This window comes from Hemiscyllium ocellatum, chromosome 43 (genome assembly GCF_020745735.1).
Source record: "Hemiscyllium ocellatum isolate sHemOce1 chromosome 43, sHemOce1.pat.X.cur, whole genome shotgun sequence".
Lineage (NCBI taxonomy): Eukaryota > Metazoa > Chordata > Chondrichthyes > Orectolobiformes > Hemiscylliidae > Hemiscyllium > Hemiscyllium ocellatum.
In genome coordinates this window covers 36,655,140-36,681,076 of record NC_083443.1, presented here as the reverse complement: position 1 = coordinate 36,681,076, position 25,937 = coordinate 36,655,140, and the positions used below count along the sequence as shown (strand labels likewise).

The window sequence follows — 25,937 nt, the reverse complement described above, 5'->3', positions numbered from 1 at the left end:
ATAAGTGACAACATTGCATTCGCTTTCTTAATCACGGACTCAACCTGCATGTTTACCTTTAGAGAATCCTCGACTGGCACTCCCAGATCCCATTGTATTTTGGCTTTATGAATTTTCTCACCATTTGGAAAGTAGTCCATGCTTTTATCCTTTTTGCCAAAGTGCCAAACCTCACATTTGCTCACGTTGAATTCCATCAGCCATTTCCTGGACCACTTTCGGGGAGCTATGCACTTGCCATGTAAGATCCTTCTGTATATCAATGCTCCGAAGCTCTGTATACTTTTATCTTGCATTTTACCTTACAAAAAGAATCACTTTACACTTGTTCAGATTAAATTCCATCTGCCATTTCTCCATCCATATTTCCAACTGATGTTTGTCCTCTTGTATCCTTTGACAATGTTCCTTACCATTCACAGTTTCATGTTGTCTGGTAACTTACAAATCAGACACCTGTATTTTCATTCATATTTATAGAACAATACAGTGCAGAACAGGCCCTCGATGTTGCGCCGACTGTGAACTATTCTCAGCTCGTCCCCCTACACTATCCCATCATCATCCATGTGCTTATCTAAGGATTGTTTAAATCTCCCTAATGTGGCTGAGTTAACTACATTGGCAGGTAGGGCATTCCACGCCCTTACCACTCTCTGAGTAAAGAACCTGCCTCTGATGTTTGTCTTAAATCTATCACCCCTCAATTTGTAGTTATGCCCCTCGTACATGCTGATGTCATCATCTTCATAAAAAAGACTTTTACTGTCTACCCTATCTAATCCTGTGATCATCTTGTATGTCTCTATTAAATCCCCCTTAGCCGCCTTCTTTCCAATGAGAACAGACCCAAGTCTCTCAGCCTTTCCTCATAAGACATTCCCTCCAGACCAGGCAACATCCTGGTAAATCTCCTCTGTACCTTTCCCAATGCTTCCACATCCTTCCTGTAATATGACGACCAGAACTGTACACAATATTCCAAGTGTGGCCGCACCAGTGTTTTGTATAGTTGCAGCACGATATTGTGGCTCTACGAATGAAACCCTCTTAACTCTCGCTTTAAATCCTTCCTAGCTGATCTGTAACTCTCCATCTCCCCATCTGAACCATCTTGCCTCATCAACACATAAGCCTCCTCCTTCTTCTGTTTAACAAGAGATGCAATTTCTGTAGTAAACCTCGGCTCCCCTACCTTATCACTTCCTCCCTGCCTGACAGGGACATACCTATCAAGGACACAATATCTGTTCCTTAATCCAGCCCCACACTTCCATTGTCTGCATCCCCTGCATTTTGCTACCCCATTCTATGCATCCTAATTCTTGCCTAATCGCATTATAATTGCCCTTGCCCCATCGATAACTCTTGACCTGTGGCATGTACCCTTTCCATCACTAAACTGAACGTAACTGCATTATGGCCATTCTCTCCAAAGTGCTCACCTGCCACTAAATCAAACACCTGGCCTGGTTCATTACCAAGCAGTAGATCCAGTGTGGCCTCCCCTCTTGTCCGCCCTTCGACATACTGTGTCAGGAAACCCTCCTGTACACATTGGACAAAAACTGATCCATCCGACGTACTAGAGTTATAGCATTTCCATTCAGTGTCCCCCATAATGACCACCCTGTTTCTTTCACTCTTACCCAAAATAGTTTTGCTAATCTTCTCTTCCACCTCCCTGGAATTCTGCGGAGGCCTATAAAATACTCCAAGCAGTGTGACCTCTCCTCTCCTGTTTCTAACCTCAGCCCACACTACCTCAGTAGACGAGTCCTCGTCAAAAGTTCTCTCAGCTACCATTATGCTATCCTTGACTAACAAGGCCACACCTCCCCTTCTTTTACCGCCTTGCCTATTCTTAATGGAAGATTTAAACCCTGGAACCTGCAACATCCATTCCTCACCCTGCTCTATTCATGTCTCCAAAATGGCCACAACATCGAAGTCCCAGGGACCTATCCATGCTGCAGGCTCACCTACCTTATTTCTGATACGTCTGGCATTGAAGTAGACACATCTCAAACCAGCTTGCTGTCTGCCAGCATATTCCTGTGGCCCTGAAATCCTGTCTCTATCCTCCCTACTCTCATCCTCCTGTGCATGGCAACTGCACCGCAGGTTTCTAACCCCCTGCTGAGCTAGTTTAAACCCAGCAGATTTCCCACCCGGAATATTAGTACCCCTCTGGTTCAAGAGAAGACCGTCCTGTTTGTACAGGTCCCACCTTGCCCAGAATGAGCCCCAATTATCCAAAAACCTGAAACCCTCCCTCCTGCACCATCCTTGCAGCCATGTGTTCAGCTGATATCTCTCCCTATTCCTTGCCTCACTATCACGTGGCACGGGTAACAAGCCCGAGATAACAACTCTGTTTGTTCTAGCTCTCAGCTTCCATCCAAGCTCCCTGAAATCCTGCCTTCCATCCCCGATCCATCTTTCTACCTATGTTGTTTGTACCGACATGGACCTCGACTTGAGGCTGGTCACCCTCTCCCTTCAGGACCCCAAAGATATCATCCGAGACTTCACGGATCCTGGCATCTGGGAAGCAACACACCAACTGTGATTCTCGTTTGTTTCCAACAAAGCTTCTATCTGAGCCTCTAACTATTGAGTCCCCAATGACTAACACTCTCCTGCTTTCCCTCCTTCCCTTCTGTGCAATAGGGACAGGCTTTGTGCCAGAGACCTGGACCCCACTGCATACCTCTGATAAGTCATCCCCCTCAACAGTATCCAGAAAGTTATACATGTTTTTCAGGGGAATGACCACAGGGGATCCCTCCACTGACTGACTGTTTTTTCCCACTTTGAACAGTCACCCAGCTTTCTTCATGCCTAGGAGTAACTACTTCCCTGTAATTCTTATCTATCACAGCCTCTGCCGCCCGAATGATCCGAAGTTCATCCAGCTCCCGCTCCAGTTCCCTAACACGGTCTTGGAGGAGCGAGAGTTGGATGCACTTCCTGCAGATGTACTTGGATGGGACACTAATGGCGTCCCTCACCTCAAACATCCTGCAGGAGGAACATTGCTCTCCCTGCACTGCCATCCCTGCTAGTCCCCTAGTCACAAAGTAAAAAAGAAGAGACGATTAGCTGATTTGTCCCTAGTCTTTAAGGTTAGAGGAGGCAGTTGGGTGGGAGGCCCTACAATGGTAGGGTCTCGGGTTGAGAAGACACTGACTTTTATAGCTAGACGGAAATAAAAATAAGACCCTCCTTTCCCAGAAACGTCTGCTCTCTGACTTCAAATATAAAAGCTCAAATCAGTGACTCACCAATCCTGGCAAACTACGGAGGTATCAGCACAGATCCATGCTGAACTCCAATGGTCACAAACTTTCAACCAGAAAAACAGTTCTCCACGACAGCCTACTGCTTTCCATGATGATTTGGCATCCGACTTATCAATTCAAAAGGATTCCATCTGATCCAGCCTCTGGTGAGGGACCTTGTCAGATGCCTCAGTAAAGTCCATGTAGACAATATCCATAGTCCTACCTTCAGCAATCATCTTTTTCTTTTTAAAAAAAATCCTCCCCTACACAAAACCCTGCAAACTATCCATAATCCATCTTTTTTTTTACCAAATGTGAGTAAATCCTGTCCCAAAGAAACTTCTCCAATAATTTCCCTACCACTGACGTAAGGCTCACTGGCCTGTAATTTCCTGAATTATCTCTGTTGCCCTGCTTACACAAAGGAACAACATTGGTTATTCTTCAGTCTTCTCAAACCTCACCTGTTGCTGTCACGGTCCCAGCAATCTCCTCCCTTGCATGCCTGAGCATCCTGAGATGGGTCCCATCAGGACTTAGAGATTTATTTACCTTAATGATTTTCAAAACACCCAACAATTCCACCTTCTTTATATTGCCATGCCCTAGAATACCAGCATTTCCCTCCCTAACATCGCCATCATCCATGTCCTTTTCCTTGGTGGATATTGGAGTGAAATTCTCATTTAGAACTTCACCCACTTCAGGGTTTCGCACATAAATTCCCTCCTTTGTCCTTGAGTGGACCTAGTAAAAAGTGAGGTCTGCAAATGCTGGAGATCAGAGCTGAAAATGTGTTGCTGGTTAAAGCGCAGCAGGTCAGGCAGCATCCAAGGAACAGGAAATTTGACGTTTCGGGCCAGAGCCCTTCATCAGGAATGAGGAGAGTGTGCCAGGCAGGCTCAGATAAAAGGTAGGGAGGAGGGACTTGGGGGAGGGGCGATGGAGATGCGATAGGTGGAAGGAGGTCAAGGTGAGGGTGATAGGCCGGGGTGGGGTGGGGGCAGAGAGGTCAGGAAGAAGATTGCAGGTTAGGAGGGCGGTGCTGAGTTCGAGGGAATCGACTGAGACAAGGTGGGGGGAGGGGAAATGAGGAAACTGGAGAAATCTGAGTTCATCCCTTGTGGTTGGAGGGTTCCCAGGCGGAAGATGAGGCGCTCTTCCTCCAACCGTCGTGTTGTTATGTTCTGCCAATGGAGGAGGCCAAGGACCTGCATGTCCTCGGTGGAGTGGGAGGGAGAGTTAAAGTGTTGAGCCATGGGGTGGTTGGGTTGGTTGGGCCAGGCGTCCCAGAGGTGTTCTCTGAAGCATTCCGCAAGTAGGCGGCCTGTCTCCCCAATATAGTGGAGGCCACATCGGGTGCCGCGGATGCAATAGATGATGTGTGTGGAGGTGCAGGTGAATTTGTGGCGGATATGGAAGGATCCCTTGGGGCCTTGGAGAGAAGTAAGGGAGGAGGTGTGGGCGCAAGTTTTGCATTTCCTGCGGTTGCAGGGGAAGGTGCCGGGAGTGGAGGTTGGGTTGGTGGGGGGTGTGGACCTGACGAGGGAGTCTCGAAGGGAGTGGTCTTTGCGGAACGCTGTTAGGGGAGGGGAGGGAAATATATCCCTGGTGGTGGGGTCCGTTTGGAGTTGGCTGAAATGACGGCGGATGATACGTTGTATACGGAGGTTGGTGGGGTGGTAGGTGAGAACCAGTGGGGTTCTGTCTTGGTGGTGATTGGAGGGGCGGGGCTCAAGGGCGGAGGAGCGGGAAGTGGAGGAGATGTGGTGGAGGGCATTGTCGATCACGTCTGGGGGGAATCTGCGTTCCATGAAGAAGGAGGCCATCTGGGCTGTACGGTGTTGGAACTGGTCCTCCTGGGAGCAGATGCGGCGGAGACGAAGGAATTGGGAATATGGGATGGCGTTTTTACAGGGGGCAGGGTGGGAGGAGGTGTAGTCCAGGTAGCTGTGGGAGTCAGTCAGTTTATAGTAGATGTCTGTGTTGAGTCGGTCGCCCGAGATAGAAATGGAAAGGTCTAGGGAGGGAAGGGAGGAGTCTGAGACAGTCCAGGTGAATTTGAGGTTGGGATGGAAGGTGTTGGTAAAGTTGATGAACTGTTCAACCTCCTCGTGGGAGCACGAGGCAGCGCCGATACAGTCATCGATGTAGCGGAGGAAAAGGTGGGGGGTGGTGCCAGTGTAGTTGCGGAAGATGGACTGTTCCACATATCCTACGAAGAGACAGGCATAGCTGGGGCCCATGCGGGTGCCTATGGCAACTCCTTTAGTTTGGAGGAAGTGGGAGGATTGGCTACCCTTTCCCTCGCTATCCTCTTGCTCCTAATAACAGGAGATTGACTGTGTGGAGTTTGCACATTCTCACCGTGTCTGCATGGATTTCCTCCGGTTAGATGAATTGGCCACGTTAAATTGCCCGTAGTGTTAGGTGAAGAGGTAAAGGTAGGGGACTGGGTGGGTTGCGCTTCGGCGGGTCAGTGTGGACTTGTTGGGCCGAAGGGCCTGTTTCCACACTGTAAGTAATCTAATCTAATATGTGGAAAATGTGGTGGGGTTCACCTTTAATCTGACTTACCAAGGACACTTCATGGCCAGTTTAGCACCCCTAATTCCTGTTTAAGTTCTTTTCTGCTTCCTTCATATTCAGTCAAGGGCGCTGTTTTATTTCATTTTTTCTAAACCTTATTTATGCATATTCTTCCTTTTTCTTTTTGACAAAGCTTTCAATATCTCTTGTTATCCAAGGTTCCCAAATCTTTATCTTTTATCTTCACAGGAACCTGCTGGTCCTGAACTCTGATCAGCTAGCCGTAAAAGGCCCCTCATTGTCAGATGTGGATTTACCTTTAAACAGCAGCCCCAATCCAATTTCTTCTTACTATTGGAATTATTCTTCCCTCAATTTAGCATTTTCATCCAAAGACCAGTCTTATCCTTATCCATCACTATCTTAAAACATATGGGGGAATGATGATCACTGTTCCCAGAATGCTCCCCCACTGAAACATCGATCACCTAGCCAGGCTCATTCTCCAGAACAAGGTGTGATATGGCCTCTTCCCAAGTTGGACTATCTACATATTGTTTCAGGAACTTTTCTGGATGCAACTAACACTTTCTTCCCCATGTAAGCCCCTGGCACTTAGAAAGTTAAAGTCACCCATTACAACAACCCAGGAACAAATTACTGCAGAAGCTGGAAACTGTACTGAAAACAACAAACACTGGCGATCACAGTGGGTCAGGCAATGGTCGGGCCGCATCACAGTGGGTCAGGCAATGGGTCAGGCCGCATCACAGTGGGTCAGGCAAGGGTCGGGCCGCATCACAGTGGGTCAGGCAATGGGTCAGGCCGCATCACAGTGGGTCAGGCAAGGGTCGGGCCGCATCACAGTGGGTCGGGCAGCATCGCAGTGGGTCGGGCAGCATCGCAGTGGGTCAGGCAATGGGTCAGGCAGCATCGCAGTGGGTCAGGCAAGGGTCGGGCCGCATCGCAGTGGGTCAGGCAGCATCGCAGTGGGTCAGGCAGCATCGCAGTGGGTCGGGCAGCATCGCAGTGGGTCAGGCAAGGGTCGGGCCGCATCACAGTGGGTCAGGCAATGGGTCAGGCAGCATCGCAGTGGGTCAGGCAGCATCACAGTGGGTTGGGCAGCATCGCAGTGGGTTGGGCAGCATCGAAGTGGGTCGGGCAGCATCGCAGTGGGTTGGGCAGCATCGAAGTGGGTCGGGCAGCATCGCAGTGGGTTGGGCAGCATCGAAGTGGGTTGGGCAGCATCGAAGTGGGTCGGGCAGCATCGCAGTGGGTCAGGCAGCATCACAGTGGGTCAGGCAAGGGTCGGGCCGCATCACAGTGGGTCAGGCAGCATCACAGTGGGTCAGGCAGCATCACAGTGGGTCAGGCAATGGGTCAGGTAGCATCGCAGTGGGTCAGGCAAGGGTCGGGCCGCATCACAGTGGGTCGGGCAACATCACAGTGGGTCGGGCAGCATCACAGTGGGTCGGGCAGCATCGCAGTGGGTCAGGCAGCATCTCAGTGGGTCAGGCAAGGGTCGGGCCGCATCACAGTGGGTCAGGCAGCATCACAGTGGGTCAGGCAAGGGTCGGGCCGCATCACAGTGGGTCAGGCAGCATCACAGTGGGTCGGGCAACATCACAGTGGGTCGGGCAGCATCGCAGTCGGTCAGGCAATGGGTCAGGCAGCATCGCAGTGGGTCGGGCAACATCACAGTGGGTCGGGCAACATCACAGTGGGTCAGGCAATGGGTCGGGCAGCATCACAGTGGGTCGGGCAACATCACAGTGGGTCGGGCAACATCACAGTGGGTCGGGCAGCATCGCAGTGGGTCAGGCAATGGGTCGGGCAGCATCGCAGTGGGTCGGGCAGCATCGCAGTGGGTTGGGCAGCATCGCAGTGGGTTGGGCAGCATCGCAGTGGGTCAGGCAGCATCACAGTGGGTCAGGCAAGGGTCGGGCCGCATCACAGTGGGTCAGGCAGCATCACAGTGGGTCAGGCAATGGGTCGGGCCGCATCACAGTGGGTCAGGCAGCATCACAGTGGGTCAGGCAATGGGTCGGGCCGCATCACAGTGGGTCGGGCAGCATCACAGTGGGTCGGGCAGCATCACAGTGGGTCAGGCAATGGGTCAGGCAGCATCGCAGTCGGTCAGGCAATGGGTCAGGCAGCATCGCAGTGGGTCAGGCAATGGGTCGGGCAACATCACAGTGGGTCGGGCAACATCACAGTGGGTCGGGCAACATCACAGTGGGTCGGGCAGCATCGCAGTGGGTCAGGCAATGGGTCGGGCAGCATCGCAGTGGGTCGGGCAGCATCACAGTGGGTCAGGCAATGGGTCGGGCAGCATCGCAGTGGGTCAGGCAATGGGTCGGGCAGCATCACAGTGGGTCAGGCAGCATCACAGTGGGTCGGGCAGCATCGCAGTGGGTCAGGCAATGGGTCAGGCAGCATCGCAGTGGGTCAGGCAATGGGTCGGGCAGCATCACAGTGGGTCAGGCAATGGGTCAGGCAGCATCACAGTGGGTCAGGCAGCATCGCAGTGGGTCGGGCAGCATCGCAGTGGGTCAGGCAGCATCCCTGGAGAGAGAGAAGGCTAATGTTTCAAATCTAAATGACGCTGATGAAGTCTCATTGAGACTGAAAATGTTAGCGTGCCCTCTCTCCATGGAGGCTGTCTGACTTGCTGTGATCTCCAACATTTGTTGTTTTTATTACAATATCCCTGTTGTTTATACATTTTTCTATGAACTGCCTAAGTATCTGTTCATGTACCTCTTGCTGGCTGTTGGGAGACCTATAGTATATGGTCATCACAGTGTTTGCACTTTCATTATTCCTGGCTTCCACCCTTTTGACCTTGCTGGATGAATCTTCCAATATGTTCTTTCTTAGTGCAGCTATGACATTCTCCTTAATCTGTAATACAACTCCCCCACCCCTTTAACATACTTTTTCTATGATGCCTGCAAAGTCTAAACCCTGGATCTTGAAGGAATATATAATTTCTGTAAGTCATGTAATTGTTCTTTAAAGATGATCTGTTGCACATGTACAGTTATGTTTTTAAATATATTTTCCCAACTACCTCAGGCAATTTGTGGCTCATGCCTTCAGAAAACATCGAAAACCTCTGATCAAGAGGAGGCCATTTGATCTTTCGGTCGTGTTCCACTGTTCACTATCATCGTGGCTGATCCACTGTCTCAACATCAAATTACCACTTTCACTTCATTCCCCCTCTATGCCTTTAATAGCGAAAATTTTATCTGTCTTTCTTGAGCATAATCAGTGACCTGGCCTCCACCATCACAGCAAATGTCAGAGGTTGACCACCCTCTGCATGAAGAGATATATCCTTATCTCAGTCTGAAATGGCTACCTTTTATCCTCATAAATTTAACATCCTTGCTTCAAATTGAAATATCTCACTTTCAAACAAAATGTAAAATTCTATCACGTGGTGTTCACTCATCTCTGAAAGCTCTTTTACAACAAGATTGTTCATTAGTCTTTTTTCATTGCAGAATATTAGATCTAAAATTGCATGGCCTCTACTTGGCTCATCAATATGCTGCTCTAGAAAACCATCCCTAATCCACTCAAACTCATCCTCCACTGCTGGTGTTCCATTGATTTACCCAGTCGGTATTCCGGTTGAGGTCACCTACGAAAACAGCTTCGCCCATGTTAGATGTTTCTCTAGTCTGATTCATACCATCCCCCTCAGAACCACTATTATATGGCCTATAAATAACTCTAAACAAGGTCTGATATCCCATTCTAATTCTTAGCTCTGTCCAAACATCCACACATTGTTTTTCCAATCTGAGATCCTCCATCACTAATGTCCTGACCCTGATTTTGCTACAGACTGTAATGACAGAGCAGTTTAATAAATTGCATTTGCTGTTTTCTCAGACCCTGTTCTCAGCAGTTTCAAAAACATTTGTTTCCTCAGAGCTTTCCAGCTTCGATGTTACTGAAACACAAAGAGCTGCACAACCCGGCTTTACCTTTGAAATTACTGTCGTCAGTCAGTCTAGAATAAATTGAAGCAACAGTGTCATTTTTGATCTCTAACCACTGGAATCTTTAATAGCTCATTGAGGTTAAAATTAAAAAAAAGCTTACAGAGACTAATTGCTGTAAATATTTGATGGAAGCTGCAGAGAGTGAAGATGTAGTTTGCAATCCACTTAATATTATGTCTGTTTCTAAGCAATCTAATTGGAATTTAATTACATGTTCAAAATCAACCCCGAATCAAAGAGAACTTTTATTTCAATCAATTTTGTGATTAAAATAATCAATGTGTATCAATTGGTTGACCAGGACTCCTCCAGATTAATTTCAGACCAGGAGGAATGCAGCTGATAATGGGGATCTGGACTTGGGTGTGACAGATAAAAGGAGAGAGAAAAGTAGGTGATGAGGAACTGCATAAATCCTCACACCCCCACCCCACTGCCCACCGCCCACCACCACCAAACTGATACCTAGTCACCGATTCCAACAAGTCATCAATGTTGATTAGCTCCAGACCAAGGGAGACTCTGTCACAAACTGCATTTGAAATGAAAGTGATACACAGCTGTGTTATTCATAGTTAAGTGAAACTGTATCCTTATAACAGACTCACAATTTAATTAGATGTTAAAGAGATTATCTTTAAGGAGTATCAAATCTGTGGGATTCTGCTCTTAGTAGAGTTGTGAAATTAACTATTGGTCAATCAGATCCCCATCAAATACATGCAATTTTGACTGAGAGAGAAATGCCCAGCAGCCCAAAATGCAGTAAAGACTCAAGGAGATTTTCCTGCATTCACCCAAATAGTTTATGCACAACAGAAGCATTGACTTGGCTTAAGGAATACAACTGCATATGATATGTGCTTCAAAGATAACACTGTATAGTTCACATAATTGCACATACAATTGTACTGAATCGCAGACAGGCTACAGTATAGGAGTCCAATCAGCCCATCATACCAACATTTGGCTGTCTGAAGGAAAGAGCTCCGGTAGTTTATGTGTGTGTATTGTATACCCTCAGAATAATGATTACGTTTGCTGTTGGCAAGAGTCTGTGCATGGAGATTTCTAATGTGGGGCAGCTCCCAGACTATTCTGGCTGATCAGAGGGATTTAGAGATTGAAAATCAATGCATTTGGTCTGTTATGACTGCTCCTGTGACCATCAAGTCCTGAGATGGTAATCAGACTCAGAGCTTTGGGGGAGAGATAATTGCCCTTCCAGTGCATCACAAGATCCTCAACTTTGGATATAGGTTTGCTCGCTGAACTGGAAGGTTCATTTCCAGACGTTTCAGATGATATAGAATTTGAAGAGATAGGTTTGAGGAACCATCAAGATAAAAAAAAAGCAGTTATGTACAGGCTTCCAAACTGTAATCAGGACATGGGGCACAAGATATACCAGGAAATAGAAAAGACATGGAAGTGATCATGGGGGGTTTCAATATGCAGGTAGAGTTGGAAAATCAGGTTGGTAGTACATTGCAGGAAAAGGAATTTGTGGGATGTCTATGAAATGGCTTTTGGAGCAGCTTGTGGTGGAACTCACTAGGAACAGGCAATACTGGATTTAGTGTTGGACAACGAGGCAGACTTGATCAGGGAGGGTAAGGTGAAGGAACCCTTAGGAGGCAGTGATCATAATATGATTGAACATACTCAGCAATTGGAGAAGGAGAAGATAAAATCAAAGGTAACGGTAATACAGCTGAATAAAGGCAACTATAGAGGCATGAGGGAGGAGTTGGGTAGAACTGACTGGGAGAGGACCCTTGCAGGAAAGATAATGGAACAGCAATGGCAGGAGTTTCTGGGAGTAATTCAAGAGACACAGCAGAGATTCATCCCGAATAAAAAGAAGCCTGGTACAGAGAGGATGAGGCTACCATGGCCTCACAGGGAAGTCAGGGATAGCATAAAAGTAAAAGAGAACTGACAGCCAGACTACTGCGACCCTTAGGACTCATAACAGCACACAAGCCAACATCCACGCTCAGACAACAACTCACTAGAACAAAGGACCCAATACCCAGCATGAGCCAAACTAACGTAGTTTACAAAATACCATGCAAGGACTGCACAAAACACTATATAGGACAAACAGGAAGACAGCTAACAATCCACATCCATGAACATCAGCTAGCCACAAAACGACACGACCAGCTATCTCTAGTAGCCATACACTCAGACAACCAGCAACATGAATTTGACTGGGAAAACACCACTATCATAGGACAAGCCAGACAGAGAACAGCCAGAGAATTCCTAGAAGCATGGCATTCATCCCCAAACTCCATCAACAGACACATTGACCTGGACCCCATATACAAACCACTACAGCTGAAACTGACACCCGGAAACGGCAAGAACATCCATCAACAGACACAACGACCTGGACCCCATATACAAATCACTGCAGCTGAAACTGACACCTGGAAGCGGCAAGAACAAACCAATATAAATACCGGAAGAAACATCAAAGCAGCGCTTCACACGAGGCTCCAACAGCACTGATGATGTTCCCTAGCCAGGGAACGAAACGTTTGCAGCAAAAACTTCCAGCTCGGCGAGCAGAACCACAACAACGGATACCCGAGCTACAAATCTTCAATCAGATTTTAAGCAAAAGAGAAAGCATATAATGTGGCAAAGGGCAGTGGGAAATCAGAGGATTGGGAAACTTACAAAGAGCAACAGAGGGCAACAAAAAAAAAAGGAAGGAGAAGATTGAATATGAAGATAAGCTAGCCAGTAATATAAAGGAATACTGTAGGAGTTTCTTTAGGTGTATAAAGGGCAAAACAGAGACATTGGGCTACTGGAAAATGATGCTGGAGAAATGGCAATAGGAAAAAAGAAATGGTGGAAGAACTGAACAAGTACTTTGTGTGTCAGTCTTCACAGTGGAAGACACGAGTAACATCCCAAACATTCAAGAGAGTTGTGGGAGGTGGGTGGGGTTGGTGCCTAGGTGGGTATGGTGGCCATTACCAAGGAGAAGGTGATAGAAAACTGAAATGTCTGAAGGTGGATAAATAACCTGGACCAAATGGACTACACCTCAGAGTTCTGAAGGAGGTAGCTGAGGAGATCTTTAGTGGTGATCTTTCAGGAATCACTAGTGTCAGGGAGGGTCCCAGAGGATTGGAAAATCACTAATGTAACCCCCTTTTTAAGATGGAAGTACAGTCGATTCTGCTATAACATGGTCGTTCTCTTCTCATACAATCCCGTGTTATAAGAAAATCATGTAATACCAGCACCATTTAAACTAATGGGGTCCTAATTGCATTATTGCTAGGACACGCTTTGAAAGTTCATGCTTTAGAAACAGTATCTCCAATTCCTCAATCACAACATTTCTTCAGCCAGAGGGTGGTGGGCCTGTGGAATTCATTGCCATGGAGCGCAATGGAGGCCGGCACATTAAATGTCTTCAAGGCAGAGATTGATCAATTTTTGATTTCACAAGGAATAAAGGGCTACAGGAAGGGTGTGGGTAAGTGGTATTGAAATGCCCATCAGCCATGATTGAATGGTGGAGTGGACTCAATGTGCTGAATGGCCTTTCTTCCACTCCTATGTCCTATGGTTATAGTGAATTTGCATGAATGAAACACACTTTATAGCAGAACGACCTGTAAGACAAAAGATGGAAAATTAGAGGCTGATTAGACTGACCTTGATTGTTGGTAAGATTTGGATTCCATTATGAAGGATGAGATTTCTGAATACTTGGAAGTGCACAGTAAAATAGGGCAAACTCAGCATGGCGTCATCAAGGGAAGGCCATGCCTGACAAATTCTTTTGAGGTGGTAATGAGCAGCTTAGACCAAGGAGAGCCAATGGATGTTATCTACTTGAACTTCCAGAAGGCCTTTGATTAGGTGTCAAACGGGAGGCAGCTGAGTAAGATAATGGTGTTGGAGGCAAGATGCCAGCATGGATAGAAGCCTGGCTGTCTGGCAGAAAGCAGAGAGCGGGGATAAAAGGATCCTTCTTAGGATGGCAGCCAGTGACAAGAGGTGTTCTGCAAGGCTCAGGACCGGGATCACAGCTTTTCATTTTATTCATTGATGAACTAGAAGAACAAAGTGAGGGAAATTTGGCTGTGTTTACAGATGATTTTAAAAATAGGTGGAAGGACAGATAGTGTTGAAGAGGTGGGGAGGCTCCTTCAGGTTAATAGAGTGGGCAAAGAATTGGCAGATGGAGTACAGTGTGGGAAAATGCGAGGTTATGCATTTTGGAAGGGAAAATAGAGGCATAGACTATTTTCTAAATGGGAGGAAAATTCAGAAATCTGAAGTGTAAAGTGACTTGGGAGTCTTAGACAAGGATTCTCTTAAGGTTAACTTGCAGGTAGAGTCAATGGTTAGGAAGGTAAATACAATGTTGGCATTTATTTCCAGAGGAGTAGAATATAAAAGCAGGCATATACTTCTGAGGCTTTATAAGGCTCTGGTCAGATCACATTTGGAGTGTTGTGAGCAGTTTTGGGTCCCATACCTCAGGAAGCAGGTTCAGAGAAAGAATGAAAGGCTTACAATATGAGGACCATTTGAGGACTTTGGGTCTATACTCATTAGAATTTAGAAGGATGAGCGGGGAATCTAACTGAAACTTACAGAATAATGAATAGTCTGGACAGAGTGGATGTTGGGAAGATGTTTCCGTTTGCAGGAGAGACGAGGATGCGAGGGCACAGCCTTAGATTAAACAGAAGACCTTTTAGAACGGAGATGAGGAGAAGGCTCTTCAGCCAGAGAGTAGTGAACCTTGGAATTACTGCCATAGAAGGATGTGAAGGCCAGGTTGGTGAGTATATTTAAGACAGTGATAGATAAGTTCTTGATCGTCAAGGGGAATCAAAGGTTATGGCAAGAACATGGGAAAATAGGGTTGAAAACCTTGTCAGGCATGATTGAATGGGTCAATGGGTCAAATGGCCTAATATCTGCTCCTTTGTCTTATGGTCTTATGGATTTTAGTGTACAGGTCCCCAGGTTCCTGAAGGTGTCAGCAGGTAGACAGGGCAATGTCGAAGGTATATAGGATGCGTGTCTTCATTCATCAGGCTTAGAATATAGGAGCAGGGAAGTCTTGTTACAACTTTATAACTCATTAATTAGCCCACAGGTGGAATACTATGAGCAGTTCTGGTTGCCACACGATTGGAAGGATATGATTACATTGGAGAGAGTGCAGCAGAGATTCACCAGGATGTTGCCTGTGATGGAAAGTCTCAGTTGTAAGGAGAGACTGGAGAGGCTGGGTTTGTTTTCCCTGGAGCAGAGGAGAATGAGGCAGGATCTGATTGAGGTATGCAAATTTTTGAGGTGCTTGACGGATTAGATCGTGAAAATTTCTTCCAAATGGCAAACTTGTCTAAAATTAGAGGGCAACATTTAAGGTGCGGTGTAAGTAGTTTAGAGGAGACCTGAGGAAAATGTTTTCGACCCAGAGAATGGTTAAAAAATAGAGAATGTCCTGCCTGAGTGGTTGGTGGAGGCAGGTACGCTGACAACATTTAAGAAGCATTTGGATGAGCAGTAATAATGCCAGGGCACAGTGGGCTATCGACCAAGTACAGGTAAATGGGATTTGTGTAGTTTGGTGTTTGTTTGGTCAGCATAGACATGGTGGGCTGAAGGCCTGTATCACTCTGTGACTCTATGATACCCCTGACTCTACCTGCAGTGAGGAGACACACCATCCTGGATTCATTTCTACAGCTGCAGACAGGCCAGCCCCTAACTATCAAATCACCAGTTACTTTATTGCTTCCAGTCTTCCTCCTGCCTCACTGAGCAGCTAAAATTCCTATGTAACATGGACCTGGCTCTCATTGGGAATCATCTTACTTCTTTCAGCCTGAACTCTTGCTTTAACTGATGGACTTTTCCAGGATGTTGTTTGTGGCGGTGGTAATTTTAGGTTTTTGTGATCATTCACATTTACGTCTGCATTCCAGAACAACAAGATATTTGGTTTAATGTTCAGATACTTGGTGATGAAGTCCCAGAGCAGGAAGCAGAGACCGAGAATCCTGGTCTGCCAGCTGAGATATGTACACCCTTTGCATGGTCTGCTGGGGTTGTAGCAGTTTGGAAAAGGACATTATTTCTTTTCTCATTCAAAAATTATTTTTGATTTGACCTTGTGATTAACACTGACAACATTAGCTTTAATTCTGAATGGAGGTAAAAGGCTGTGAGTCTTGTGGAATACTACAGTTAATAAAATGTGCATTTCTTCAGAATTCCATTATATTTTGATTTCTCATCCACTGTTAGAGATTATCTGTATAATCGGCTGAAGGTCATGGAAGAGGAAAAGAAACAGAGACGAGAGCATGGTGATAAGACAAGGAATTAATACATGTTCATGATTAATAATAGGCCCTTTAAGTTCAGTCTATCAAGGACAGTTGCTAAAGCTTAGCAGGCATTTCCCATTTCAGATCTTCATTTCTGTGCTTGATTTCTTTGAATACAAACAGGTGTAAAATATCATTTTCACTTTCCCATAAGTTTTGAGCCATTTAACAGTGAGAATTAGATTCCAGTTGTAGTCAGCAGCAAATTCTGGTGGAAAAAGATGGCTGACTTGTTAGTGAAGGCATCAAAAATGAGTAAGATACAGACCATACTCCAGTGAAGGTCAGTGTGTGGGAGTTGTACCCCAGTGAGAGTCAGTGTGTGGGGGACCTGGAATGGTAGGTCTAACATATGAGGAACGGCTGAGGATCCTGGGATTGTATTCATTGGAGTTTAGATTAAGGGGAGACTTAATAGAGACTTACAAGATAATACATGGCTTGGAAAGGGTGGACGCTAGGAAATTGTTTCCATTAAGCGAGGAGACTAGGACCCGTGGACACAGCCTTAGAATTAGAGGGGGTCAATTCAGAACAGAAATGCGGAGACATTTCTTCAGCCGGAGGGTGGTGGGCCTGTGGAATTCATTGCCGCAGAGTGCAGTGGAGGCCGGGACACTAAATGTCTTCAAGGTAGAGATTGATAGATTCTTGTTGTCTCGAGGAATTAAGGGCTACGGGGAGAATGCTGGTAAGTGGAGTTTAAATGCCCATCAGCCATGATTGAATGGCGGAGTGGACTCGATGGGCCGAATGGCCTTACTTCCACTCCTATGTCTTATGGTCTTATGGACTGTACCCCAGTGAGAGTCAGTGTGTGTGTGAACTGTATCCCAGTGAGGGTCAGTGTGTGTGGGAGCAGTACCCCAGTAAGAGTCAGTGTGTGTGTGGGACTGTACCCCAGTGAGAGTCAGTGTGTGTGGGACTGTACCCCAGTGAGGGTCAGTGTGTATGGGACTGTACCCCAGTGAGGGTCAGTGTGTGTGGGGGACTGTACCCCAGTGAGAGTCAGTGTGTGTGGGACTGTACCCCAGTGAGGGTCAGTGTGTGTGGGAGCAGTACCCCAGTGAGAGCCAGTGTGTGTGGGGGACTGTACCCCAGTGAGGGTCAGTGTGTGTGGGGGACTGTACCCCAGTGAGAGTCAGTGTGTGTGGGACTGTACCCCAGTGAGGGTCAGTGTGTGTGGGAGCAGTACCCCAGTGAGGGTCAGTGTGTGTGGGAGCAGTACCCCAGTGAGGGTCAGTGTGTGTGGGGGACTGTACCCCAGTGAGGGTCAGTGTGTGTGGGGGACTGTACCCCAGTGAGGGTCAGTGTGTGGGGGACTGTACCCCAGTGAGGGTCAGTGTGTGGGGGACTGTACCCCAGTGAGAGTCAGTGTCTGTGGGACCCTGTACCCCAGTAAGAGTCAGTGTGTGTGTGGGACTGTACCCCAGTGAGGGTCAGTGTGTGTGGGACTGTACCCCAGTGAGAGTCAGTGTCTGTGGGACCCTGTACCCCAGTGAGAATCTTTGTGCTGAATCATCCAGGTTTAGGGACACTAATTAAGAAACCTGATCATGTGAAGTCATTTGGTCCAAACTCAAAATTTCTGCAACTCGACTGTCGGAGAAATTTTTACAAGCAATTTTTCTGCTGTTAATGGTTGAACTATCCAACTGTAAGTGCCTGGAAGTCGAACCACTGAGATTTGTATCGAAGTGAAAGCACGCCTCATCGGATTCCGTGTTTGCTCCCAAGTAACCCCCACTGAGTCAGGAATGCTGCTCCTACAGATGCCCATTCGTTACAACGTATGGTCCTGGCAAATTTAGCATCTTTCAAATACTGCTTGTTCCATGATAGGCAGCTGCAAATCGGGATTTAATGGAGTTGTGAAGTCATGTCTCCACTTTAATATGAAAGTGGCTAAGGAAAGGAGGGTCAGTGGGGAAAGGTGGATGGAGTGCAGGGTTTTGTTTGAGCAGGTGTGTATGTGTGAACTTTGCAGTGAGATCCTGACCTGGCCTGGCCTGGTTGTATTGGGATGGTGCTGAAAATGTGTTGCTGGAAAAGCGCAGCAGGTCAGGCAGCATCCAATGAGCAGGAGAATCGACATTTCGGGCATGAGCCCTTCTTTAGGAATCATGCCCAAAATGTCGATTCTCCTGCTCCTTGGATGCTGCCTGACCTGCTGCACTTTTCCAGCAACACATTTTCAGCTCTGATCTCCAGCATCTGCTGCAGTCCTCACTTTCTCCTGTATTGGGATGGGGCATGGGGCATGTCACATAGAGCTGGGTGTAGCAAGTCTTGTCATTACAGTGGCAGCCTCTTGGTCCTGCACAATCAAGGCAATGACAACCAACACGGGAGGAGTTTGATGTTGTCAGTGTTGCAGGGTCATGGGCAATGAAGTACGCTGTGGTGCAGTGACGTCAAAGAAAGTGAGAGCGTAGTAGCTTCCAGAATGGGAGGATATGGGACTGGAGGAGCATTGGGCCTCAATCACTATGGATTCAGTAGCAAGTGTTACAAAGTCACTGTAAAGATGAATGGGTTCTGTATAAACAGCTGGGTGGAGGTGAGGAGTCTTGAATGCAAAGAGAAGCTTTAAGAGGCACATGTCTGAGGTGGCTATATAGGTAAAAGTGCTGGGAGCAATCATTGTGAGTGAGAGGAGAAAGGTTTAACCTGTTGGTTCTTACAATGAGGTAAATCTCAACATCTTGACAGAAACCAGCACCCAAACTGCCTAACGGAAAGAGTAATCAATTAGTCATGAGCTCATTGGATTGGGAACCATCTTCATCCAATGAACCAGTCATGTATTAGGGTAGTAGGGTCTAGTTCTTATGGCCTTATCCTCTAGTCAGATCCCATGCAGTCATGGAGCTACAATGCATTATGGGCTGATGGTACCCGGTGATTCTGAACATTCAATACAGACATAAAGGATACAATCCTTCAGGAGCCCAGTCTGTGGTGGGCAATATTCCAATGACAGGAAAATCTGTCCACTCAGCTGAAGGTTTGTGACAGACCAGGGAGACCTGGAGGGATTGAAAATGATTTCTGCCAGATATGAGATGCCAAGGCAAGTGTGCAGTGTTAGTGCTGCCAGCTTTGTAAAGGGAAACTGATATTGTATGTGGGAAAGGGCACATACAATGATTATAGTACCTGGGCAATATCTGCTGAGTCTGGGCAATGATTGTACTACCTGAACAATGCGCACTGTCTTCATGCAGTTGAATGTTTTACTGTAGCCAGCTGGTGCCACACAGGTTAATGGCACAGAGTACAACAATGACAAGCACTGGCCAGAAGCATGACCCACCAGACCCTGATGGAGCGGCAATAGTGGATGAACCTCAGGATATTCCAGATGCTGTTCCCTATCACAGACAGCTTCTGAATGCACCTGCATTTGCAAGGGCTGACTGCAATCCCACGTGGCTTACTGCTAGGGTAACTGAAAGTCACAACTTCTTCACATGTGGCTCATTCCAGGGTTCCACCGAGGAACTCTGCAGAATTTCCCAGTCAGGCACTTGCTGGTGTGCATGGGATCAGTGAGTTTTTACAAAGTAGAAGGTGGTCATTCTCTGATATGTGACATGACTGGTGCTTTATCCTGAAAAGCCCAGCTCTTTGTGAGATTTGCATTGACTGCAGGGAGTGAGGTGGTAGAGCAGTGAGGTTTGCTGCAATAACTGGTGCAGCATTGTGATAGTTTTCACCCGTATTGCCAAAGGGCCATCCTGGAAACACCGTTAATGTGCAGATCATCTGTGACCAAAGCAGCCAAACACTGCGGGTCTACATATGAAGCTCAGGAACTGTCACAACTCCTTCAGTCTGCAGTACTGACAGGTAGCTGAATTTTTAATGCTATGTGTTGGGTACGGGACTGGCTGCTGTGAGACACAGCTACCCCCCCAAGGAGCTGACTGTAGGCAGCATTGAGATAACCTTGGAGAGAGACTGAAGAAAGGTTCTGGCTCAACAAGATTAGATTAGATTACTTACAGTGTGGAAACAGGCCCTTTGGCCCAACAAGTCCACACCGACCCGCCGAAGCGCAACCCACCCATACCCCTACATATACCCCTTACCTAACACTACGGGCAATTTAGCATGGCCAATTTACCTGACCCGCACATCTTTGGACTGTGGGAGGAAACCGGAGCACCCGGAGGAAACCCACGCAGACACGGGGAGAACGTGCAAACTCCACACAGTCAGTCGCCTGAGGTGGGAATTGAACCCAGGTCCCTGGCGCTGTGAGGCAGCAGTGCTAACCACTGTGCCACCGTGCCGCCTAAAGCAGATTAAGGACAGACAAGGAAGAGTCAGACACCCCAGATGGGACTTGAACCCACAACCCCTGGCTTAGGAGGCCAGTGCCTTATCCATTAGGCCACTGGAGCTGCACAAAGGACCATCACTGAATCGGCAATGTGACAACTGAAAAGGCATATTCTGATGCCTTGACCATTTCAGGCAGTGTGCTGCAAAATACCCGAGACAGTCACTCTTCTCATTGTGGTGCTGCCCCTCCAAACTTTAGTCAACACAGGAAAGGTATTGTGAGAGAGGAGCAGGGTGACTGGTCACTGATGAGGAAGGACAAATAGATGGTCATGTCAGAATATGATCCACAGGTTTGGTCACATCAGGCAGAAGCCAGGCAATAGTCTGAAAGGCTGTCTGCTTTATCAAACTTTATTGTGAGCTGCAGGCCACTGAGCTACAGATATCAACTTTGTTTTGATTCTTTTTTTGTTGAAGTAACTGGATAGCAGCCCATTGCTTTCTTGTTAGCACACACTCATCGAGATATTAACATTTCATTCTTCCAAATCACAAAAGAAAGACTCTACTTTTCCTTTACCAATGCTGGTAACGGTCATTGCTTAGAAGGGTCAAACTCCATGTATAAACCTCACCTTTGTTAATTATGCATAACTGAACCTGCACAGCTCTGTGAGTCCAGTGACCTCAGACTCCTGCAAGAAAGTACGGTTGTGAGCTTGAGCAAAAGCAAGCCTTTAAACTCATGGAAGCTGACCTTACTGACAGTGTCCCAGACTCCACCATCACCATTCCAGGGCGTGTCCTGTCCCACCAGCAGGACAGACCCAGCAGAGGAGGCAGCACAGTGGGATACAGTCAGGATGATTTCCAAACATTGACTCCAGGCCCTGTAAAGTCTGATGGCATCAGATTAAATGTGAGCAAGAAAACCTCCTGCTGATTACCACATACTGTCCTCCCTCAGCTGTTGAATCAGGACGTGACCATGTTGAACAACACATGGAGGAAGGTTACAGTATCTACTCTTGGCGGGGCTCAGCAGCAGCGTCGCTGATGGAGCTAGTCAGGTAGGTTCTTTACTCCGAGAGTAGTAAGGGCATGGAATGTCCTGCCTGCGATAGTAGTAGACTCACCAACTTTAACTGCATTTAAATGGTCATTGGATTAAACATCTGGATGATAATGGAAGAATGTAGGTTCAATGAGCTCCACAGATTGTTGCACCGACCTGTGAAACCATCGAGAGTGGAAGGGTCTGCACGGCGCTGTCACATTCTATGTTCTAGGTGGCAGGTGGTGAGGGAACAAAGAAGAGAGAAAAACATACTCAACCTCATCCTTACCAATCGCTCAGCTGCAGTTGCGTCTGTCCATGACAGTATCGATAAGAGTGACCACCTTACAATCCTTCTGAAAACAAAGTACTACCTTCACGTTGACAATAACCTCCATCGTGTTGTGTGTTATCATCACCATGATAAACTGGACAAACTTCACACTCAAGACTGGGCATCCCATGAGGCACTGTGGGCCATTAACAGCAGCAGAACTGTACTCCAGCACAATCTGTAACCTCATGGCCCGGCATATCCCCCACTCAACCATTACCATCAAGCCAGGGGATCACCCCTGGTTTAATGGAGAGTGCAGGTGGACATGCCAGGATCAGTATCAGGCATATCTGAAGATGAGGTGTTAAGCTGGTGAAGCTACCAAACAGGACTCCTTGCCAAACAGCATAAGAAATGAGTGATTGGACTAAATTATTCCACAATGGGTCAGATCTAAGGTCTGTAATCATGCCACATCCAGTTGTGGGTAATGTGGGTAATTAAACAGCAGAGAATATCTAACCATTGGTTAGAACGCTCTGAAGGAGTATCATATTGGTCTCAAAATGTTAACACTCCTTCTCTGTCCACAAGTACTGTGAGAGTTGCTGAATTTCTCTAGGTCTCTAGAATCCACATTTTTTTGCTTTTTTCAATGTTAAATACAAAGTATCTTTGGAAAAGCACCTCGCATTGAATGAGGCTTCAGGAAACATTGCCACTGAGATATTTACAGTAGTGCAGACTGGAATGGTAACTCCTGCTGCCATGTTCCCTCAAAACATCTTTGTTTGTTGCCACTATGTCCCTGACATGCCCAGTGGAGGTGAAGGCAGCCTGGTGATCATGTTGCAATGTGTGGTCATCCTGTGGAGGGCCCAGACTGCTGCATAGATCCAGGACCATCCTCAGCCTAACCTTTTCGAGGCAGCTGTGAGGAGACGGGGGAAGAGGCTGAACATCTCTGGGGTGATCCTGAAGTGAGATTTCAAGGGTATCCAGCTGATACCCACGCTCCCTGTGGGTGCAGGATGGCATCATCCTGATTCTGAGTGACAACTTGGGAGAGGGTGAAATACCTCAAGCCCCCTTCCTGCCTTGTTCTTGCTGCCGATGGCTAGTGCAGTGGAGAGCAGGTCCACATCTTGTGCTGGATGTGTGTTTCTAAGGCACCCTTTCCATTGAGTCAGTCAACCACTCACAAGCTCCAGCTACAATGGACAGAACATGTTTGGGCTCCACTAGCCTGCTGTTTAATCTATTGATGACCTCTGACCTCAATGCCTGACATTCCCCTGCTATCGCTGTATCTCCAATAGGTATTTATGTCTTAGTCCAGAGGCCCCTCAACATGAAACTCAGGAGGTGCCTTGTCTCCAAATGTCAGAAAACTCGGGCATTGCTTTCTCTCATGAAGCTGTGTCCATGATATACTCACCAGAGTGTGAGCCCTGAGCCTGCAGTAGGTCAAGGACCCAATGAGGTGGCAGTATCTCGGCTGGTGGAGGGTCCTGGTCAGCCTCAGAGGTGGTGGTGATGGAGCTGCCGGTTCTTCCTTTTCCTCTACTGTCTGCTAATGTTTGGAGAGGAAAAGAGAAATATTTAGCTACTGGTCATGCCTACTCGCTCAGCTAAACAACCTCTTACACTGTCTCTGATAGCTGACATCCGACCGGCCTTCCCAGAAACTTCCTTCCCTCCCATTAGATTTACTGTTCAATTCATGTTAAAATGGGTAAAAAAATGATCACATGAGAAAAATCTGTTTCATTCCAGAGTTGAGATGACTTTCTCCAACAATCACTGTGTCTTCTGATGTGTCCAGTATGAATCCAACCATTGGAGAGTTTGCTCCCAATACCCAATGATGCCAGTTTTGCTGGGGGTCCTGATGCCACATTCGATCAAATGCAGCCTTGATGCCAAGGGCTGTCATCTCACCTCACCTCTGGAATTCGGCTCTTTTGTCCATGTTTGAATCATAGAGTTATAGAGATGTACAGTATGGAAACAGACCCTTCAGTCTAACTCGTCCATGTCAACCAGATATCTTAACTTAATCTAGTCCCATTTGCCAGCACTTGGCCCATATCCCTCCAAACCCTTCCTATTCATATACCAATCCAGATGCCTTTTAAATGTTGCAATTGTACCATCCTCCACCACTTCCTCTGGCAGCTCATTCCACACCCACTGCATGAAAAAGTTGCCCCTTAGGTTCCATTTATATCTTTCCCCTCTCACCTTAAACCTATGCCCTCCAGTTCTGGACTCCCCCACCCCAGGAAAAGACTTTGTCTATTTATCCTACCCTTGCCCCTCTTGATTTTATAAACCTCTATAAGGTCACCCCTAACCTCCAGAGAAAAAAGCCCCAGCCTGTTCAGCCTCTCCTATAGCTCAAATTCTCCAACTCTGGCAACATCCTTGTAAATCTTTTCTGAACTCATTCAAGTTTCTTTCTGAGAGGAAAGAGACCAGAATTGCATGCAATATTCCAACAGCGGCCTAACCAATGTCTTGTACAGCCGCAACATGACTCCTCCCCCAACTCCTATTCTCAATACTCTGACCAATAAAGGAAAGCATACCAAACACCATGGGCAGCACGGTGGCACAGTGGTTAGCACTGCTGCCTCACTCCGCCAGAGACCCGGGTTCAATTCCCACCTCAGGCGACTGACTGCGTGGAGTTCGCACGTTCTCCCCGTGTCTGCGTGGGTTTCCTCCCACAGTCCAAACTGTGCAGGTTAGGTGAATTGGCCATGCTAAATTGCCCATAGTGTTAGGTGAATAGGTGAATGGGTAAATGTAGGGGTCTGGGTGGGTTGCGCTTTGGCGGGTCGGTGTGGACTTGTTGGGCCTAAGGGCCTGTTACCACACTGTAACTAATCTAATATAAACCTTCTTCACTATCCTATCTACCTGCAATGCTACTTTCATGGAACTATGAACCTGCATTCCAAGGTCTCTTTGTTCAGCAACACTCCCTGTGACTTTACCATTAAGTGTATACGTCCTGCTCTGATTTGCTTTTCCAAAATGCAGCACCTCACATTTATCTGAATTAAACTCCATCTGCCATGCCTCAGCCCATTACCCCCCAACCAAGCTGTAATGAGATCAGGAGTTGAGTGGCCCTTGCAGAACCCAAACAGAGCATCTCTGAACAGGCTATTGCTGTTTGATAACCCTGTTGATAACACTTCCTATCATTTTACGATGTTGATTATTATCATCTGATTTACATTTTTGTGCAAGAAGAAGTATTGAACATTTGAAGAAACGAATGACTTTTAAGCAGGATTGTTCAGTCCCTTTTGGGTAACAAGTTGTTACCTCAGAATGTTCTGCTGAAGGACAAGCTATCTTCAGCATTCAGTCTTGCCACATATTAAAGATCTGTTTCACAATACCATAATGTAGAATGTGGTATGAATTAGTATCACTGCTGCATCCAGCAAAATAATTTAGTAAACAATAGCCCCACATAATGAAGAGAATATTCAAGTGAGCCAATGGAGTGTGTTACTGGGGATAGTTTGATTAACAACTCAGGAATAAGAATCAGTGTTGGCCAGTTGGTCCCTCAAGCCTTCACCACCTACAACAAGATCTGGCTAATCTTCTACCTTAATTAGAATTTCCTGACTATTCCTCTGTTCCTTCCTTCCTTTAACATCCGAAGATCGATTGATGGTGAAGCCACCATGGGCTCCAGTCTTTCATCTGCACCATTATCAGTGAACAAAAATTTTGCAATTTCAATGAAGACAGTTATTCAGATTTATAGTGAGGTGGTGACTCAAACTCAAAATGAGAGATTACAATTATTTGCGGGATATGGGGACCATGAGTAAGTCCAGCAATTATTATCCATCCTTAATCAACTGAGTGAGTGCTCAGCCATTTCAGAGGGCAGTTCAGAGTCACATAGAAACTAGACCAGGTCAGCTTCATTCCCCTGACATTAATGAACCATATGGTTCTTTTAATGAAAATTGTTTTGAAATTTGAGATCAGTTTGATCAACTAAATTTACATTTAAAGGGGGTGGGATTGGAATGGTTTGCTGATATGGTGAGGGGA

At 46.8% G+C, this 25,937-nt stretch overlaps 1 protein-coding gene and 1 non-coding gene across 2 annotated transcripts in view; one reads left to right on the top strand and one right to left on the bottom strand.

Moving 5' to 3' along the window:
* Nucleotides 1-25,937, top strand: part of LOC132834976 (pro-neuregulin-3, membrane-bound isoform-like) — a 612,621-nt gene that overhangs the window by 67,541 nt on the left and 519,143 nt on the right. The gene's annotated exons all lie outside the window — the stretch shown is intronic.
* Nucleotides 20,558-20,630, bottom strand: trnar-ccu (transfer RNA arginine (anticodon CCU)). Its single transcript has one exon. It is a non-coding gene; the product is annotated as a tRNA-Arg (tRNA).